This window comes from Falco cherrug, chromosome 3 (assembly GCF_023634085.1).
Source record: "Falco cherrug isolate bFalChe1 chromosome 3, bFalChe1.pri, whole genome shotgun sequence".
Lineage (NCBI taxonomy): Eukaryota > Metazoa > Chordata > Aves > Falconiformes > Falconidae > Falco > Falco cherrug.
In genome coordinates this window covers 39,981,280-40,003,105 of record NC_073699.1, presented here as the reverse complement: position 1 = coordinate 40,003,105, position 21,826 = coordinate 39,981,280, and the positions used below count along the sequence as shown (strand labels likewise).

The 21,826-nt window shown below is 36.8% G+C and overlaps 1 protein-coding gene across 4 annotated transcripts in view; it reads left to right on the top strand.

The window, feature by feature from the left end:
- The window catches only part of HNF4G (hepatocyte nuclear factor 4 gamma), a 61,047-nt gene that overhangs the window by 7,167 nt on the left and 32,054 nt on the right, over window positions 1-21,826 (top strand). The window contains exon 1 of one of the 4 annotated variants that reach the window (XM_055705707.1): window positions 19,509-19,582. The exons of the other annotated variants lie outside the window; for them this stretch is intronic. The gene's annotated coding sequence lies outside the window, so the exon portion shown is untranslated. Of the gene's footprint in view, window positions 1-19,508; window positions 19,583-21,826 lie in introns of those variants that run through there. 4 annotated transcript variants of the gene reach the window in all.

The window sequence follows — 21,826 nt, the reverse complement described above, 5'->3', positions numbered from 1 at the left end:
TTCTATGGTACCAGAGAACATAAATGAGCATTCTGAAATTAAGATACATGTATGAATTGCAAAAACCTTGGCAGGTAGAAAATGAGCACAGCTTTGAACAGCCTGAAGAACATATATATGAGATTGCAGCAAACTTTTTAACCCATTATGGTCTCCTTTTGCATCTAGTAGCCTTGAATTCGTAAGGCAGAGCTCTTGCTTTTCGTAAGAGGATGAAAAGCAGCATGGTAGAGCAGTTCAAGCCAACAAGGTGCTTGTTAAACCTCAGCTGTATGGGGAAGGTCATGAAGGAAAAACTCTTCTGGTACCAGGAGTATTTAATTAGTTGGGAAAAGTAACATAGTTAAATAGATGTAGAGAAGCTGCAGTTTAGAACTAAACACACTATAAGCCCCAGAAAGACAGCATGCCCTAGGAAGTCACTATGAAAACACCTTCTTTGTTTGCCTTGTCTGGAAATTTTAGGTGGTCCAAGTAACAGATTTCTATTTTTTGATTTAAGATCTCTGTTCTACCTCAGACCAGTACAACTGGAAGCAGAAAATTGGGGGAGCCCTGGCACCAACCCACTAATGTTTCAGAAATCTTGAAAATGGATTGCATGGTACACTTCTCTGCTAAGGATACATGTGCCCACCACAAATGCAGCATGTGATCCTGAGAAATCAAAGATGCTCCATTGCTCTTGGCTAGATAAAGAACTCAACATGTCCTGTAATCCTTGATAAGGCAAGTTATATTTTTTCAGATACCAAGAAAAATCTGTGCCATGCCAAGTGTCTGCTCTTTGCAGGAATCCCTTTCAGCTGAGATGCTTTCCATACACAGCTTGGATTTGGTGTGCTAAAGAACACAAACATCCTCACCTTTCTCTGTGTCCTGCTCCTAACAGCACTGAGTTCAGAATTCTAACCCATTTTGGGTCAGACCCAATGCTGACTGTTTGAGATGACACTGACCCTAGAGTCAGTGTAGTTACATTAGAACTGCAAGATGAGCTTGTGTACATACAAGGATATCTTCTTCCTGGGAACAGTGGGAGCTACTTATAGTGTATTTCAAGCTTTAGGTACAGCATGTGGATACTACATCTGTGAATCATCTGCAAGTTGCTTGCCTTCTTGCCCTGATACAAAACATTTAATGCTGTTATTAGTATGTGACATAGTTAGATTCCTGTTTAAAATCAATAACCTTCCCATAAAGCAAGCCTTACATCCTTTTCTAAATTAATTTAGAATCATTTTCTATGCCTCATTAGCCTTGTAATTTAAGAAAGAATAAAAGAAAAAGAAAACAAACCAGCCACCTAATATTAAACAGTGTATGTAATTGAATTTTTCCAACCAAAGGGGATGTTTATGACACTAAATATATCTGCTAGTCTATAAATACTTGTGTTTGTAGTTGAACAGATCAGTGGTTCGCAAACTGCGGTCCGTGAGAGACTTAGTGATCATACATGGTGTGCTGTATGCTGCCACTGTTACCTTTCTTTCATCTGCTACCTTGCTTTCCTGGAAACTAAATGTACCAGGTTAAATGCATTCCTAAATATTCTGTGCAATCGTGGACTAGAAAGTGGATGCTCAACGTGAATAAATATAGAAATTGTTTTAAAGATAGGCCCTATCCTTAAGCAGTCGACATTTAAAGCAAAAGGTGTTGAGTTCCTGAAAAAAGACACCATACGAGAGAAGAATATTGTTGACTTTTATATAAAACTTACAGTGAGTGTTTTGGAAGTTCTTTGAGCAGATTATAGTGCGAGAAAGGGTCACTTACTTTTATGCATAGTTGGCAACCTTTAATGATACTGAATCTTCTCAATTCCTTGCAGTAACCCTGTGGGGATTACGCCAAATAAAATAAATGGGATGGGATTGATGATGACCTACAGAAAAATGTGAAGATAGGAATTATTTGAATTAGAAAAATATTGAATGTCATATGTAATGAATGTGTGAAGAAATAAGATTTGCTATGCTTATAAGTACAGTGACATCTACTTTTTCATGCAGTAAAATGTGAAACAATACCAAAGCAGACGCAGCTATAGTAGACACAGTTGTAAGAAAAAACAAAGCCCTTAACAACTTCTTTATTAAACAATTCTTACTTTTTATAGAGTAGATATACTTTAAATAGGTATAGGTAATTATATTTTTTCCAACATACAGTCAGTGTTTAGGAATTTTAGGTTAAGCTTATTTAAATTTTTTAAGAATAATCTCCACCAAAATAAAGCCAAAAGCAATAAATACTTCAGTGGTTTGTTTTTTGAAATAGATCTTCAAAAGAATATTTAAAATTAAAGTGCAAAATTTAAAAAAAATTGAATACATGTTTAACTAGTCTTTATCTTGATCAACACATTTTTCAGTTTCTAAGAACTTCACTTAGAACACCTTGGAATGATGTCCCACATGGAAGAACCTTATCTGTAGACTATTACTTCAATTAAAAAAAAAAAAAAGGTTTAATAAGCTATGTTAAGAAATGGAATTAGTTGTAACGAAGGAAAGAATCCCACACATTTTAAATTCCCTGAGCAATTTCTTGATGCCTAATGATGCCTGTTGATCGAGCCTTGATGCCTGTTCTGTGTTGATATCTATGTCCAAACAGCTAATTTCAGACTTCCTGTGCGTGTCTCTAAAGAACAACTATGCAAATTTTTATTTAAGTAAAATTGTGTTTGACCTATATGAAGGTAAAACTTGATTTTTCCCATTGCATATCTTTTCTCCCATTTTTAGTATAGCTGTCCATCATAATTGCCTTGCCCTAGCTGAATCAAGGTGTGTGCAAGTTACTTATAGATATTAGCATTAATAAGTAAGAATAGTGTGCAAAGGTCTTTTTTTCTGTAGAAAGGCTGATCATATATGCCTGGGTTTTTTGTGTGTGTGTGTTTGGGAGTTTGGTTTTTTTCTTTTTTCTTTCATTTTGTTTGTCTTTTGGGTAATCCACCAGCTTTTGCTAAAGGCACAAGGAGAACAGCTGGCTCTGTATTGAATAGAGTTGGTTGGTGGGCAGTTACAGCATGAAAAAATGTGGCATACCACATTCTTCTTGCATTGCTGTAATTTCCTCCAAGCAAATCCTTTGGAAAGGGAGGGGGTTAATGCTGGAGGAAATTTATTCTTTTCTTGTAACTTACTCTTGGGCAAGGAGCAGGAGCATCATTCTGTGTGTTAGAGGATGGATTACAATCTGTACATCTGTAGGACTGGAGAGCTTGGCTTTATGGAATAAAGAGATGTGGCTAAATTGAAAACAGATGAAAGCCAAGGTGAGGAATTTGAAGATGTCTGTAGGGTGTATTTCCAAAGGCTTTGCTCTCCCACCTCATGTTTGGAAGGGATAAAATGAAGTGACTGACCTTCAGCACCTGGGGTTCTATGGCCGGGAAGATCACAGTTCAGTCATCGGTCATAGCAACTATTTGGGTTGGACTTCTAGGTAGAAGTATCTTCGAAAAGGAACGTCTGCAAAACTTTGAGTTGCTAGGTCTGGGACAAACTGTTGCCCTCACAGTTTTTTGAGGGTAAAAAAGCACACTCTGGCTGAGTGCCAAGGAAGTTTTTATATACAGTGAATGTTTCAGTAATCAGCAAGCAGTTTGCAAGCAGATGAGATGCAGGAGGACAAGAACCAGGTTGATGCTGGAATTATGAAATATGGAAGCAGTTGAGAAAGAGCAGAGACAAGGGATAAGTAATGAAAGAGATGCTTTGTTTGGGCACATCTCAGGCTTTGGTGTTGTAAGTCAAGAGGAAGCCGAGAACTTACTTGAAAAGCAGGGACAAAGGATAAGGAGGTATGTTAACAGGTGTTAAAGTGTCTACAAATAAGCATCACTGAAGCTGGTGTGGTGGTTAAGGTTATAGGTGACAGATAACCTCAGGTTCAGTGCTCAGGAAGTAGTAAGGTGATGGCCTGGGAGGGAACCGAACAGAGGGCTCAGAACTGAGCCTTGCAGGAGTTCACAAAGAAAGGATTTTCTGCTTAGATTTAAAAAAAAAAAAAAAAAAAAAAGTTAAGACATTAAAAATGAGCATTTTCCAGATAAAGTAGTAGTAACAGATTTATGCTGCAGTACAGCAATGGGAAAGTTGTGGTTTTATATTACAAGGTGTCTATATGTATGCACATTAGAGGCTTACTTTTAATCTGTTGTAGCTTGTGAAGTTCACTAATGTCTCATTCTACACACATGCATGCTTATGGAATCACATCAGGGTAAACCTGATAAGAAAGAGAGACTACTTTGAAGTTATAAAGAAGTGCTAGCAATTTTTCACTGCAACCTAACATTTTCAAAGCTCAACTGAAGAAGTACAAAATAGCTTTATAAATAGTATTTTCTCTTTGCAGTTGAATAAAGAATTTTAAATACAGCTTTTCAACAAAATGGAACTGTTTTAATAGTCACTGACACCCTAGGAACATCAGCATCAATATGCTATTTATTAGTATGTCACTGCTGTCGTGTGGCATGTGGGAATATTTGCACCAATTCTGCACACTCTATTGCTGATTTCTCTGCTGACTGCACTTGAATTAATTGAGTTACACAATTTAAAAATCACTGTGATAGAAGAAAAATGAAAAAAAAGAAAAAAAATATTATTAAAACATGCTTTCATTGTGTGAAAGTAATTTTTTAATTCAGTGCCAGCTCCCTTTGCATGTATTTCCATTGAAGCAATTGTATGGGCTTGCCTAGTTGTACCTCAACAAAGGCACAGTATGGATACAGACAATTGCTTGTTCTTGATTGCAAGAATTACTTCCAGCCACTGTTATATGACAAAGCATTTTCTAACTGTAGAGAACCTTAATTGATTCTTTGCTCAGTCCTTTCAACTTGCAGGTTTGCATATAGTGGCTCAATTCCAGCATTTATAAATGTATGCTATGTAAGTGCTTTATTTTTGGTGTTTTCCGGATTTTCATTTGAAGGAAAAGCTTCATAATCCAGTCCTATAAATTACAGCTATTACAGCTTTCTCAGAGAGGCTTTAGCAGGTGGGGTTCTATACAAAGCTATTAAAGGCATGTGAACAGGAGAAAAAAACATGCAGAGAGTTGAAGACTGAAATTACAAAGCTTTTAGGAGGCTGTATAGGAAAGTGCAATAAATATTATAAATTTTGAAACAAAAATAAATTTGGCCCTTTCTGAAAGTTCTTTCAACTGTGAGATCACCTGTATCTCAGTGCTTTGTGTAGCGGTATAGATGACATACATGTAAAGGTTTTTCTTGCTTTCCTGGTTACTGGGGATATTAAATGTCTGAGAGAAAACTCAGATGAGCGCAAAGGATTTCTAGGTGTTACCATTACAGTAAATAATTACTATTTATAGTAATCATAGTTTTGCAACAGTAATTCCACCAGATATGTGATAGTAATTCCACCAGATATGTGGTAGTCCGTGTCCCTATTTATTTAAACATTAAGATTTCAGTTATTTGTATTTAATCTGAAAATCACTTTTAAGATCAAGAAATGCATTTCAGCCAAATCAGTGATTAACATTGACACTCCAATGTCCCTGGAAGAAGATCTTGTTTTTATTAACACTTTCTCTTTTGGCAGCAAGAGAGGTGATAGCACCTTTCCGTAGCTCGGGTTTACTTGATAAAGCAAAATAACTTGCAGACCTTGTGAGAATGGGGCCCCTAGGATTGGTTGCGGTCCACTTTCTCATTTGTGATTTTCTCTTTTTCATTTTGTTTGAGATTGAATTTGAGGGAGAGCTTTGTTCCGGACAGTAGTTTATGGCAGTGGGCTGAAGAGATGAGATTTTATTGAATCATAGAACTAATACACAAGGAGAAAATATGTGAAAATTGAAATGACAAGGTAGAGTAGCTTGGTTGTTGAGGTAGATAAAATAACTAGGTTCTCAGGGAAATAAGGTGGGGATTTTTTTTGTGAACTAGATTTAGTTTGAACAAGAACAGTTGAGATGGAAAACCTAGACACTATAAAAACTTGATAAAACAAACAAAAAAATATTCGTACTGCTTTTTCTTGTAACTTTGTGTTGAAGGATCCGTAATAGTGTGATCCCACAGCCGAAAGAAAGCAGAGTCCATTTTTTGTCAGTGTAACACCGCTAAAGGAATAATAAATAAATTTGATTAGAGTGGATTTCTTTTTATTTACTATGCAACATTGCTGTCAGAGCACCTTTTTTTTTTAATCTAGAATAATAGCATATTTATTTTCCTTCCATTTCCCTTTAGAATCAGTAGGGCAAGTTGTGACTGATCTGAGACATGTGAAGCTCCCCCTTTGTGAACAGAAGAGTAAAGTTGGCTTGATGCAATCATGCCGCAGCAGTGACAGAGGTGCACTGTTTTGAGCTAAAAAAGTCAGAGGCGCTTCTAGGGCTCTCCAGTTTCCAAATAACTGTCCCCTCCTATCTCATGTGGCTGAGAGAGAGAGAGAATTATTTTGCCTTTGATTAATAAGTAGTTAATTTCAGTAAAGCTTCCTTTAACTCTTGTACAAAGGCTCAGGGAGAGGGCGGCTGGCAGTAGTCTTGGCAGCACACAAGGGAGTGCGCTGCGCCCTAGGGAATGTGGAGCTTTGTAGCAAGGTGGAACAAGCCTGGGCTGAACCCCGGAGCAGGACAGTGTTTCTGACATTTTTATATTCTTGCTTTTAGTATCTCAAAAAAATGTTCATTACAGTCACATCTTATTGACTTTGAACTTACAAGGACTTTAACAAATTTGTCACATTTTGTTAATTTTCAGTTTTTCTGCGGCAGTGTGCTTTTTCATATTTGTTTGCTTTTAAACGTCTGTGTTACTTCCACTAGACACCCATGCAGTATTGTTTACAACTACCCTGGATAATTTTTTTTCACTCTACCAAAATTATCAATGTGTCAGAAAATAACCACATTATCATCCTAGCACTTTCAGCTACCACTTACTTCACCAGCGAGGAATGCTTAACATAATGTTTCGAGTTCTTAATTCTCTTGTATAAGCAAATGGTGACATCTTACGCTAATAGTTTCACTCTCCGTTTTCCTGCTGAATGAAGTCTTATGTTGGCAGCTTTCCCTATTTACAAGTATCTATGTAACTATACAAAATATATCATGAGAAAGTTTAAAAGCCAGTAATTTAATTTGCTGACTGTTAACTTACCCTACACCTGAGGTTCAGAGAAGACCCTCAACTGACCTGAACCATTTCTGTTTTTCATACATTACAGTGATGCTTGTTGGCCTCATGAGGCTGAATGCTGTTTGCTGCCATAATAAAAAGGTAGCTTTTGCTCTAGTATCTTTAGTGCTTGCTTAAGTATTATCAGGAAAGTTAATATTTCTACTACAGATCTGACTTTCACAGCCCCTTCCCTTCTTTATTTGCCAAAATAAATCAAATTGGTATCATTATCCACATTGGGCTTTCTGGGAAAATCGGGTTAGATTTTTAAAAATGGAGTTTGCTCAATTCACTTGTTTGCCAGGGTGAAGCTCTGCAAAGGGGGGAGAACTTCCAACTTTTTGAAAGTATTTTAATTATTGTTGCTGTTTACAACATATCACCATTTTTTTGGTGTAAAATTAATTAGCTTGTCCTCCTTTGAAAGTACCAGTGCTCCTGTTTTGGGAAAGCTGATAGCTGCGTGTTGCAAGGTGTTAAGTAAAGGTATTAGAGGAGCCTAATACATAAATCTGATGAGCTGTACAGTATAATCAAGACCTACAATGTCCGATGTAGCCATCACATTCGGTATAATAAATTGTCCAAACATTGCAAAATAATGTAAAAGTCAGCTTTTTTATTTGCTGGTGACATTTTACCGATCCTGTCCCCCACACTTCTTGCTGCCACCTGCTGCTGTGGGTTTCTGCTTGATGTTTGTACCTGGCCCAAGGGAACTTGGCTGGAAGTGACTCCTTTGAGTTGTCTGGGGACAGCTGGTTATTTGTTAAACAACCAAGTGGGACTGCCAGGTTCCTTCCTTGAAAACCATGAAGTTAATTAGTCACCATGGTTAGAGCAAGAGGGTGATGAGGCATATTTAATATGAGTGAGAGGAATGATTGTCATAAGAGATATGTAAGTTGACTAGGGCAATATTTTCATTAAGTTCACTTTCTCATTCTTATGCAGTACAAACATCATAGATACAAACAGCTTTGGTAATGTCCCTAAGTCTTCCTACCCTTATGAGAACACTGCTGAAGTTCAGGTTTCACTGAGGAGGTTAGAAATCACTGCCATGGTACTTTCAGAGATAGAGCAGATGCGATGGCTAGGAGATAGAGATGAAGGAGCATGATGTTCCTGGGAAAGCTACTCTTGGTTTCACCCCAGACAGCAGGTAATAAACCAGACCAGAATGGTATTTTCAGGCCTCAACCACCACCACAACTTTGTTTCAACTGTTTTTTTTTAATTAAGTACCTTCTGGTGTGTTTGGCAATAAAACCTTTTGAACGTAGAATTTTACTTCTTCGTCCAATGACAAAGTCTCTCTAATATTTTAACTTGAGTTTATATGTGTATATATATATATACACATGCATGTATACTGATATATAGACATGGAATTTATGGGTGTGTATATATACATACATATATATTTTACATATTTCAGTAAGATTTACACATTTCAGCGAGATTGAGAATGCAGTGGTCATTGTCCAATAATGGAGGAAGACACAGCCCTTGCCTGCAAAACATTTGATGAATGTTTTCAACTGCCTTAAGAAATGAAGTTGTTTTCTACAGTTAGTTTGTCTATATTCTTATCAAAACTATGGGGCTTTCCAATGTCAGGACACTTGGTGGGTGGATACTTCTCAGAAGAATAGAGGACTTATCAGTGTTTGCTTAGGATCTATTACATTCTCAGCCATAAAAGTAGCTATGCTGTCTATAGCACTCATAAATCTTCACCTAGTCAAGGCTACTGTCTCTTTCTTCATGCAAGTCTGCATCTAAAAAAATGAGCATAAACCCATTGCATGAAGTAATTCTAATCTCAAAACACCTAACTGCTTCATTGCTGGTCTTGAATAGAGATACCATAATTCATTTTGCGGAATTGTCCGAATTACTTAGCAGCCCTGCCACAAAAATCTCCCTCTTTACCCTTATAACGAAAGCATATTCCTTGGGCACCTTCTCACCAGAGGGCACTGTTAGATGTACTCTTACAGGTAATTTTCTTTGGGTGAAAATAATGTCTGGTCTTGGAAGAAATGGTATATTGGTGTTAGACTTTGATGCACACTTTTCTTAGGGGAGCTGTTGTTTATAAGGTAGTTTGAACTGTTTTAGTCTCTTTATCTAGATAAACTGCATTTTTCCTGTTGAGTGGTGGCCATTGCTATGAAAGCTGACATTTCTGTAGAGGGCCCATTGTTATGTCTGTGAATTAACTATGTTATATCAAACTCCATGTAATTTATTAAAAGTGAGTCCAAAAAGCCTTGAATCTTTAGATTTCCACTGAAACAGTATCTCCTATTTATTTTTGTTGAAGACAATGGACAGGTAATATCAAGTAAAACCAGTAATTCAGCTTTAGATAATTGTTATATCTGCTGTTTATTAATTAGCAGCATATACTTGAGCAATATGATGACATGAGATCTCTGTATCTACACAGGCAGATTTGTAGTGCTATTAGGTGAATAAAGATAGTTGAGAAAAATAAATAAAGGTAATGCCTCAGGCTATATTTTATTGTGGAAATAGGCTAATTTTGCCAGATCTCTTAAGATAAAACTTATTCCAATGTCTTTTCTGCCTGATTATGTGTTTCCTAATTTTTTATTTATATTTTTCATAGCAAAATGTCTTTCAAATTCTTTAGTATCTGTTTGGGCTTTTACATGTGTATTTTTATTTCACTTTGGTTTAGTATTTCCCTAAACATCCCAAATGACAAAAATTAAATAATATGCACCATTTAAAAAATGGACCTTCCACCACAGATGAATGCAGACTTTGTTTAGTGATGAGCTACATTTCTACTGGCTGTGCTCCAGCATCTATTATTCGTGAACTTCAGTGGCTTTTTGATCACAGAGTGGATTTTTTTGTTTTCAAGTGAGTCCATTATTACTGGTCTGTTTGGCAGTGGCTGCAGAAGGACAGCTGCCATCTGGAGCCGGGTGGCTCCAGAGGTGGCTGGGCTGCTGTGGGGGTGACCAGCAGCGAGGTGGTTTCCTGTGGTGGTGTGGGACCCATCTGCAGGGTGGCAGAAGATGTGCAACCAGGATTCTTCTTGCTCTACCTTAAAAGTTTTCTGCCTCATTTGTTCAACTTTTCCACATTAGGTTCTTGCACATAGTACTAGTAAAACAGACCTTACTTTCACGCTGTTCACAAGTAGGAAGGTATCTGAAGCTATTGTTATTTCAACTATTTTGTGACAGATTGATTCATATTTACTAATCTGTCTTGCCAGTCTGTGTCTGTTTTGTCACCCTATACCCTTGTATCAAAGGACCAGAATAGCATAAAAGATGGTAAATGCCATGCCATTTTTTATTTTCTTTTTCTGAAAAGGGTTGCAGATGAAATCTTCAGAAGTACAGTATGAGCTCAGTGAGAATAAAAAATAGTTTATATCTCTAATAAAAATAATTTTTGCAGTGGGAGTGCACACTGCATAAACTTGCGATTCTTTCAAGGAGTCACTAGGTATAGGGAAAAGGGTATGTTACTGGTGTAGGTGTGCCTCAGTGGATGTCCCGGTGTTGTGTGCTCCCTGTGTCCTGGTCTCTGTCCTGTCTCGAGAGAGCAAGCAAATGCCATAGCTAGTGAGAGGGGAGCAAGGGGGCTGGTGCCCTTCCAGACATCATCCCAGTAAAACATGTAGCAAAGCTGGGGTATGTCAGGCTCAGGAGCTTTGAAGTGCTTTCTACTTGTGATATTTGACACTGCCACAGTATAGTTAGATTTTCCAAAAAGCCTTGGGCAAATTTTGTCAAAAGGCACCTAAAGAAACAATGCTATCATGGGTTAAAATGGAAGGATTTTCCCTGGATTAATGATTGTTTAATAGATAGAAAACAAAGGGTAGGGCTAAGATTAGGTTTAAGGTTAGCTTTCGTAATGAAAGGAAATCGCTAACGAAGTCACACATAGACTTGTCCAGAGAAACAGATATTCTTGGGATTTCTGTTCAATATATTCATCAGGGCTTCTTGAAAGGCGTTGATTTGTGAGGTTGCAAAGTTTGTTGTTGCTGTAGACCTACTGCCACAGGCTACATCTAGGATGCATCTGCATCTTAGGTATTGGATGTGGATCTGCTAACCTACTTAAAAAGTTGAAAGGGAGCTTGCAAAGATACCCTTTACATGTCATTTTAGTGTCAGTCAAGATGGCAGCCATCACAGTGATACTGGACAGGTTTTGTAGCTATTTCAATAACTTTGGGTAAGGAGCAGGGTACTAATGAGCACTGACACTTTAGTTCTTTTATCCACAAACTCTGCGCTGGAAATCCTAATAAAACAGATGTGTTAAAACAGTCAAACAACACTGAGTTCATGGGACTTATAAGCATGTCACTTTCTTTTCTATTAAGTGTTTTGTAATTTCTGCTGATTTTTCTGCAAGCCCATTCGATTACACTTAGTGCAGCCTTGATGCAGTGCGCTTGAATTGCTGTATCAGTGAGATTTGCTACAATAAGTCACACGCGAATTGTAGGCCATTATCTATCATTAACTCATCTAGAATTTCATGGTGAACTAAGTGCTATGTATAATGTGTTTTCTCAATTGCTACTGTCTGTGTTGTCTTAGCAGAAAGTGGCTGATGGTACAGTTGCATGCAGTTCAGATACATGGAAACCAATTTGGCAGAAAAATGTGTTTCATTAATAATTACAAATATTTAAAGTTTTTTCAGTTATTTCAATTATTTTGGAAGCATTTAAATTAGACTTTATCATGTATTTTAGACACCTTAGCTGCTTACAGTGCCCATGAAATTCATATCCATGCAGTAAAAAAAACCCAGAAAAACAAACTTGGGCTCTTTTTTCAGGATGTCTACTACAAAAAAAAGGCATTTTCAGGTTATTCAGTTGATGTTTGTACTTTCCAAATCTTATTTTCCTAAAAGATTTCATTTTCACCTGGAACTGAGCTCTTAAGAATTGCCTGCTAGCATTTATGATTGCCTTAATCATTTATAGTTAATTGCCAACTGATGAGCTCAAGGCAAAAGAAGTCAAGCAAATACGAAGTCTTACCATCACACTTCTCTAGGGAATACTTAGGGCTGGCTGAGGTCAGATTTTCAAAGAGGTTCACGCATCAACAGATACAAGTAGATGTCTAGTGAAATACAGTCTACCTATCCTGCACGGTGTCTGTAAATTCATCATCTTGTCTGCCAGCAAAAAGGAACAGGGTAATCAAAAACATTATAAATGTTTGTGGTTGCTGGTTCCCTTTCTTGCTGAGAATGGTGGTACAATGAATACTGTGGCTACATGTGTGAGTGTGTAAAAAGGAATCCTCTTTGGTTTGGAGAAGTTGCTGTACAAGATACCTGTTCTTATTCAGCCTCTTTTGAACAGCAGCAATCCTGTCCTTCCTTCTTCTGTTCTTTCAGTTGAGAATCATGCTTTTCAGTATGCTTTTTCCCAACAGGATGAGGCCAGCCATTATCAAGAGCCATGTGTTCTCTTACAGTATTTGCATCTTAAGGTGCCTGAATACTTCTGAAAAATCTCTCCAGCTCCATTTTATGGGGGTACTTGATCTTCTGCTGGTTCATAGTTTGTGTGTGCTTCTCATTTCAGTGTGTCCATTAATGTTTTCGTGAGAAGATGAGTTGTAAGCAGGTCTAAGATCTCCTTGCTCACCATCTTAAGTGTTTACAGCTGGTGGGGACAGAGCATCCTCTATGAAAAGAACATCAGTAGGCTGGTATATCTCACTGTTTCTTCTCATTTCTGTTTGTCTCATCTCATCTCATCTCATATCGTCTCATCTCAAATTTTATCTAAATTCAAGACTAGCTACTGCTTTGCACAATATTTTCTATACCATGTCTTCCAATAATTAATGGACTGTTTCAACTAAAATCCATGGCAGCCTATAAAGACATTAGTAAATATTTCTGTGGCATAAAACATTTACAGACTTTCCCTTTTATGGCATAAAACAACTGCAAAATTTCTTTTTTGTCTGTCTAAAATTTTATGATCTTTTATCAGACTTGCCATCAAGTCATCATCTGAAGATTATCCTCAGACTCATGCAAGCTTCTATTTCTAGATTCACTTTATTTCTAGACTCAAATTTGTCTTTTCTAATTCTGCTTTTTACTAAAAGTTTTAGATAGCTTTACTCACAGGCTTGTTTGAACAAAATATCCTGAATGTTATACCTTTTTTAAAGACTGAATGGGATTGTGTCCTTTTTCCCTTAGTTCCATTTAGGAGACAACACATGTTGCTGTTTCAGATGTAGTGCTGCTTTGCAATTGCACGTTTTGTGTGTGGTTTTGGTTACTGAGTGGTGTACTCTATGACTACATTCAGTTAAATATTGGAAGTTTATTGTCTGATTGTATTTGTTTAGCTTAATGCAGATATGTTGGAAAATCAAGAACAGTGGCTTGATAAAACATTAGTCTGCTAACACTTCTGGCACAATTAATACCGTTTGCTTTTACATAGCTCTGAGAAGCAATGGTTTCACTGATGAACATGACAGAGTGAGTGATATAAGTCTGTGTTCATTAACATAGGAAAATACAAGCCCAGTAATATTGAAAAGAATAAGAGAACTGACATGAAAGGGTAACAGAATGAAAAATTTCAGGGTCTTGAGTAGCTTGTAAGGTGAGACACGATTTATCTCATCCAGAGGTTGTAAAAAAGCTGGTTGGTCATTCTGCTCCTCACTGGTTACAACTTCCCAAAGAGAAAAAAGATTAATATTGTTGGCTGACTGGGCAGGTGGGCTGCACTGTGCTACAACTCTGGACCTAATATGTTATTTCATAGTGGAGAGGTAAAGAGTTGGCAGAAACGGATGTAAATATGAACCTGGGTTCAATATGTGTCTATTGCTGGAGCTAGTTAGAAAAAAAATTACTTCACTCAAGTTTTAAAGGACTTTTTTTAACTTTGATTAATAATTTTTCATATTTGGATTGACTAACATTTTCTTGATTTTGAGAACCAAATTACTCCCTCTTTTTTATTCATTTTTCACTGCCATTATTTTGAGGATGCATTTTCAGAAAATTTGTATGTACTATTTGTATATATATACATATATATACACTCAAATATGTATATATATACACATACACACATTTTTTACTTAGTGTAGTAGTTATCATTTTTATCAGGTCTCCCTGATGATGTTACTCTAATGACCAAAGGATTAGTATGGTGAAAGTTTACAGAATTCTGGAAGTTTTCTTCTTACAAAATCCGGACTTAAATCTGTTATATATATATAAATTTATATTTTTCAACTTTTTAACTTTTTAGCACATTTCCTTAAAGATAATTGTATTGTATTTAAACATGATTCTACCATAATCTTGTCCGTAAGGCAAACTGCATAACTTTCTATCTCTTTATATACACATAAGCACACTATGTATGTGTGATAAGAATAAAGTTGTAAAATAAATCTGTAGGCATTCATTTTTCTGCATATTTTGTTAATTTATTTACAGTTTCCAGGTAAATTGGCATTGATTTTCATTCTAGAAACTAAAACTGTAAATATTAATGTGAATATATTTGCTTATCCAAGACTTCAGTGCCAGCTTTTGCTATTAAGATTAGGTAAAGTACATGTTGGCCACATTTTAACTGAGTTCTTAAAATAGTTTAACATGTAAGCAAATAAGGCACAGTATATATAGGCAGTGTAATTTTTTTTTTAAAAGGTCATCTGTGTAAGTCAGCTACAAATCACTTTTTTTTCATTGCCAGTCAAGTCTCGTTGCCACTATTTATGTTATGAAAATTCTATTTAAATATATAAAAAATGTTTTCAGGTTTTTTTATTGCTGGATAATTCAGACCCCATTATTGACACTCTTTCCTGATTTATTTTTAGTTTCTTTATTCAGAAAAGTCTTCTAAATTTAGGGAGGCATAAAGCTGACAAAAAGCTGCATATGTTTTTCCAACCCTCTTCCAATTGCCTGACATTTTGTCAAGAGCGTAAAATTATGTAGCAGAGAGTAAAATATGGATTAAACAAAATTCAATCATCCTGAAAGGAGCAATGTTTTGTTTTGGTTTTCTTCCATTATTTTTTTCTTCACTTTTTTCCCCTCTATCTGTCCATGTTTTGTTCTCCCCTGCTTTGAAGCAAAATGCTGTGATTTATCACAGTGTTTTACTTTGGATCCTAGCTCAAGAAATAATTCAACACATAGCTCTTTTTTATTGTGTTTTTATTTCAGCAAGCCATTTTTTGCACAATAGCGTACTGTCTGGACACTTGAAAATTCAAATGAAAATGGGAATCCTTTCCTCAGAGTCATTTTTGACCAACTTTAATATTTAGAGCATGCTATTTGAAGAATGTTGCCAAGCTATATGCATTTTCCATCTATCGCATGTACTAGCTTGTGCAAGCATAACCTGTTGTATGTTTTGCTTACAATATTAATGCAACATATCATATTATCTGTGTCACACTATTTATTTATTCTAAGCTAACTAACCGTAAGTTGCTGGTTTATGGTTTGGCTTCCACATTTGTACAGCTCATCCCAGTTTAAAGGAGAACAGGTTCCCAGAGCTCGCAGTAGAGGAACAAAGCACTGCTGAAATCTGCAGTAAAAACAATCTCTCTGACAAAAGACTAACTCTGGAAAAGTCTGGAGAAGATGGAGAGAGCAAGAGAAGAACAAGCAATGAAACAGGTGTATCATGCAGCAAGGGAAATGTAATTTACACTAATTTACACACACACACACACACACATATCCCCCCAATTATTTAAAAGAAAATACAAAATAATTTTTTCAGATAAAAAGGAAAGGATTTGAAGACCAATCCTGTTCACATTGTCACAGGAAATGCATAACTGCCCTCACAGTTATTTTATAAACATCTGTTAGGAAGGTTTAAGAGAAGAAAAAGTAAAATCTGCTGGTATTTTAGTACAATGTAATAAGAAATCCAACAGTGGCCTTTCCAGGTTCAGAAACATTATGATTTTTTGATCCTGACAAGTGGTTCCATGAAGGTTTTTCTCTAATTTCAATAGTAGTCTAAAGTCATGTTGGCTTCATGATATATATATTTTAATTATTTTTAGTGATTTTTATATGTAGGGAATCAATTAAACAAAATGACAAAAAGAGAGAAGAGATTGACAAAAAGGAGCAAGTGGGACAGGGAAAGTAGAGAGAGAAAAACATTGGGAAGGAGATGAACATACACGGCAGATGGGTGAGGTGAAAGTAAAGTGACTGCGACATCTTATGTGACATAAAGAGGCAACCCTAAAAAAAATCAAATGTATTATTTTTCACAAAAAGTAAAAAACCAAACAACCACGGACAGTTGAAAGGTGAAACTAGAAATACCCAAACCGAAAGTAAGTTACTATATTTTAGCGGTGACTGTAACTGTGACTGTGACTGATCACCGGGCAGTGGTTGGTCCCTGGATTTTTCAGTAGATTGTTATTGGCTGTTTTTAAATCAGATCGGTTCTCCTGAAGGACAACTGCATGTTCTTGGTCTCCATTATGAACAACTGGATCAAATTGCACTTTTTTGCATTAATCAGATGTCAATGTAGATTATCAGTGTCCCCTCATGGGAATTATGTTTCTTAAAGCTTCTTAGAAAATAATATAAATGGTGGAGTAAAGACAGAGGAAACTCTGCTTAAATACTCAATAGGTAACTAAAGCTTTTGAAATTGAAAAGGTGGTATTTTGAAGGAACAGGTTTTAGGCCAACATAGAAATGATTGTAAAAATAATCACAATATGATACAGTTAGTACAGCTTAAATTTGACTGCTTGTCTCAAGTATTTTGAGGAAAGTCTGATTTGCCATCAGATTCACAATTACATATTTAGATTTTAAATACCTTTCTCACCACTAGAGCATATGTGTACAGCCTAGTAAGAACAGCCACCAAGACCCGTTTGATGTTTCAGCCATTTAATGTACCTGATTTGGACAGGACACTCAGAGGCAAAGGCACACATTAACACACTTTAATACAACCTTAGTGCAGCTATGCAAATTTTGCATTGCCCCTAACTCACATCCAGTGGGGTCACAGCACGGGCTGCAGAAGCACAGCTGGTACCTGTCTGGTGAGGCAGACCTGATGTACATTTCTTCCACCATTCTGCCTTCTCTAACTCAACTCTTTCAGTATTGCTCTAAAAGAGAATGGATTTGGGCTGAATTTGCAAAGTGCTTTTGTTCTTCTTAATAAAAATAATCTTTCTTTCTGTGATTTTTGTTTTTTCACAGTTTGTGTGAAGCAGGCTTTAAAAGACTGGACATAAGCCTGAGAGTAATGATAACCAGGGATTTGAGACAGAGGAGAATTAGTAGCAGCTCCGGGTATCAGTTGGTACGAAGGTCTCTGTCATTAAGGACCACAACTAAATAAACATGCTGGGATATGATTACTTTATTGCTCTTTGCTCATTTTATGTCATTTTATTGCCTTACTAATGGCTATAGGATTAGGTGTGTAAGGGAGTTCTGAAAATCTAAGTCTAAAAGAGGTGTATAAAAAATTGTGTGCTTCTCATAGAAATTCCAACTTTTCCTCATCATGGATGATGGAGAGACTAATTTACCTTGCATACATAAATGAGGATAGGGAGAGAAGCACAGAGGGACTTAAAGAACAGAGCCATTTCCAGGCTTCATCCTCACTTTAGTACACCTGATAATTCAATGTGCCTTTATAGTGGCCCCAGTGGGAGAGGCTGTGTCATTGCAAGTAGTGCTTTTTTCCTCCACAATTAGCCAAACTGTGTGTTTCTGATCCAGGGTCTACATATGAAAATACACAGATAGGGATTATATATTTTTAACTATTAAATAAAATACTTTTATTTCTGATATTGCCGGTATCAATCTGGTACGCTGGTGTAGCAGTATTGCTTCTGAGGACAGAAAGTAGTGATGGCCTAATAATTTTACTGCTTTCTATTTTGCATGCACTGCAGTTTGCAAAATCAATAAAGAATGTAGTGCCTCAGCAGACCTACAAGTTAGACTGTAAGAATCTCTGTTCTTGACTAAAGTCCTGTTGTATCTAAATAAGGGGAGCTACTTTCGTCCCTGGTGTCTGGAAGTGATTTTCTGTGTTGTCAGTTTCTTCCAAGGGAAAAAAACCAAGGTATGACCCATAAGGTTTCTAGTAAAGTAGAAAGCAAACCAAAGAATGCTGTCTTAGCTGAAGTCAGTGGATATTATTGTTTTAATAGGAAAACCTAAAAATGACATGCTCTTATTTGGATCTTAACAGCATGCAAATACATTGGGGATGCAGAAGAAAATTTGTCTTTCAGAACTTTATGAATGACCAGTGTATATTTTGTTTGTATTTAAGAATTACTCATAAATGTACAGACTTAACATAGGTAAGAATGAATAGAATTATTAGGTAGCATTGACATAAATATATATAAAACAAAAAAGATAGTAACTGTCCAGCTAAAGTTTAGCATTTGAAAGTGCAGCTCACCCAAAAAAAGTCAGTGAGGCTGCAAAAGTTATAAAGTAGTTCTCAAGGTTACTACAGAATGTCCCTTTGTTTCCTTTATGCCTTTATCCTTCTTGAAACCCTCTCCACATAGTCAAATTAAACTTACTTTTCTTGTAGGCTTTTCTACTACAAATCCTGTTTTACTATGTAGTTTACCCAGTACCTAAACATTAGTGTCATCCAAAGAGCAGGGAATCTTTTATTCATACGCTTCTATGTCAACAGTTCTGCAGTTTTAAAAACCATTTTTTCTCTTATTGCCTGTATGTAATCCTTCCAGATTTCAGTATTTCAAGGTATTGTATAAATTCTATGATTTTTTTATTCTACAAGTTAAAGAAAATCTGGCATCAACATTGTCTGATTACTTAAGCATTTTCTTGAAGTTTCCTTAATCTTCAGAAATGCCTTTGTACCTTGCGTGAAAGCACTGTATTCTCAACCTTTATAATCCAAATAAGAATATTCTTTAGGAGCACAGTTCATTTGCATTGCAGGTAGCTTAGCATTTCTTTTACTCTTATTGGCTGCAGGTATTACCTAAAGGTGAGGATGGAAATATAGCCTAGGAAATCAGCCTTCCCTCACCTGTATATGGAGAACTGAAGCTTCTGTAGTCTGTTTACTTTTTTGAATGTAAGTAAAGTTTTGCTGCATGTTTCACTAATCTCCTTGCTTGCTGGAGACTATAACGTTAGCTGTCCTATTTCAACATGCCACTCTTTCAGAAAATGATGACCATTTGGAGACACAAGTGTTGGAAAGATCATGTGCTCCTGAAAACCACATAAATACCCATGAAATTGGAGAAATTGGTGGTAGGTTTGTGGAAGGTATACGCACCCCAAAGACTTTTGCCAAATCATATCATTATGTTCATCCAGGGACGTGTGTGCTTCTTATCAGGCAGTTGGGCCCTCATCATGTCTTACTACTTTATCCAGTTGTCCACATTTTCCAGTATCCTGGGAAAGATGAACAGAACACCTGTGAACCACTAGTTTGTTCTTCCTTTTTTAAGTTAATATGCTTGAATTGCCAATTAAGGACTTTGCAACTCCAATATGTATTGACCTTGAAGACCCAGTCCTTGAAAGATGATGATTTTTTCTAATGATTCTGTTAGACTTTGAATGATCAGATATTCTTCAGTTCTGGGCCTTAAACACACAATACTTCAAAAAATATTTTTCCCCTTAACACTTTCTTAAGTGAATTCTACCATGAATACTTTTCGCTGTCCCCCAGTAAGCTCCATGATTCTTGTTCAGCAGCAACTCACGTGTTTTGAATTCAGTCCCACTTGGTTCATCAGGATGATTTTTTGCACGTTTTCCCTGTTTAATTATATAACACCACTTTTACTTGATTTGTGCAAACATCCTTTGGACTTGTTACAATTTGATTTTCTGTCAAGGGTAGTTCCAACGAAGAGAAAATGATGGGCAGAGGAAATAATGCTGGTGTATATCTTATTTGCAATTCTAATAACAGCTCTGTGAATTTCAACACGTTAGTAAAGAGCACTTCACTCAAGTGCACATTACTGCAGAACTTGCTAAACATGCCTAAGAATAATGCTACTCTAATCTGAGCAAATTAGATGGATAACATCACTTGCAGCAGTTGTTAATTATGTATCAGCTGCAGTCACAGCATAATTCTGTTAATTGCTTATTGCACTAAGGTTAACTTTCTGTCATTTATATTTGTTTAATTCATAATTAGAATAACATACTTGATATTGTTCACTGACCACTTTTAAAAAAAAAAATTGTGATGCAAAATATTCAGCAATATAAGACTAGAAGAGATCTCTTGAGTCATCAACTTGGCTGATGTCACCAACCCATATAATACCTTTGATAAATTTCTCTCCATGTCTTAAAAAGTTAGGCGCCTTGCCCCTACTACCTAAACGGAGGTTTGTTACAGTGCCATGACCCTGCCGTGTTTAGAAAATTTCCACTTGCCAGCCTCAAATTTATGCCTTTGCTCTTACAGCAGCGTTGTTTTATTGTCTAAATAATTTTTCCCTCTATGCTGCTGTTTACTGTGCATGATTTATTTGTGGAATAAACTCCCTCTCACTTTTCACTTCCCTGAGATGGGCAAACCAACTCCTTTTAGTCTTCTGTAAGATCTACATTCTTCTGCCCTGAACATGGCTGGCAAGCCATTAGTGCTCCTTAATTCCAGCTGTAATGACAGCTTTTAACTCCCCCCTCTACCCGTGCAGATGGAAGCAGAAATACCATTCACTGTCAGATGAATGACAGATAGCAGGAGGTGTAGATGAGTTCTGCTGGCTCTATGAAATGTGTCCAGAAGTACTGGTAGAAGTGACTGGCTGGCTCCTTATTCTGGCTAAGTGAACAGATATGGCAGTATTTTAATTAGAACTGTTTGAGACAGCTAAGTCAATCTTTTCAAACCGAGTCCATTGTGGTAATTTAACTTACGTATATATCTCAGAAATGGAGAATGTGGTAGTAATTTAGCCAGGGGAGGCTAGAAAAGTATTGTGATTTTTAGAGAATAAAAATTCAATTGAGAATTGAGAAACTGGGGGACAATTGAGGAACAATCCCGTATTGGGGTGAGAATTAGGGGACTGGCCGGAGAGAAGTCCTGCTGAGAGGAAGCAAGGGGTGTTGGTAGACAGTGAGTGGAGCTTGAGCCAGTGATGTGTACCAGGAGCAGAGGGCCAACAGCATCCTGGGCTATATTAGCAGGATCAAGGGAATTGATTATTCCTTTTTACTCAGCACTTTTTAGATAGCATCTAAACCAGTGCATACAGTTTTGCCCCCTCCCCGTCCCCTGCCCCTTTCTTTCTTCAAGGAAAGACATGGATAAACTGGAAGAAGTTCAGTGGAGGGCCACCAAGATGGTCAGGGGCTGGAACACCTGCCTGGCTGAGGAGAAGCTAGCAGACAGAACTGTTTCAGCCTGGACATGAGATGGCTTTGGGGAAGAGGGCCTCACAACAGCATCTGGTACTTCAAGGCAGTTTGTGAAAAGATGGAGTCAGGCTTTTCACTGTGGCACAGGTAGGAGGACAAGAGACTATGGAC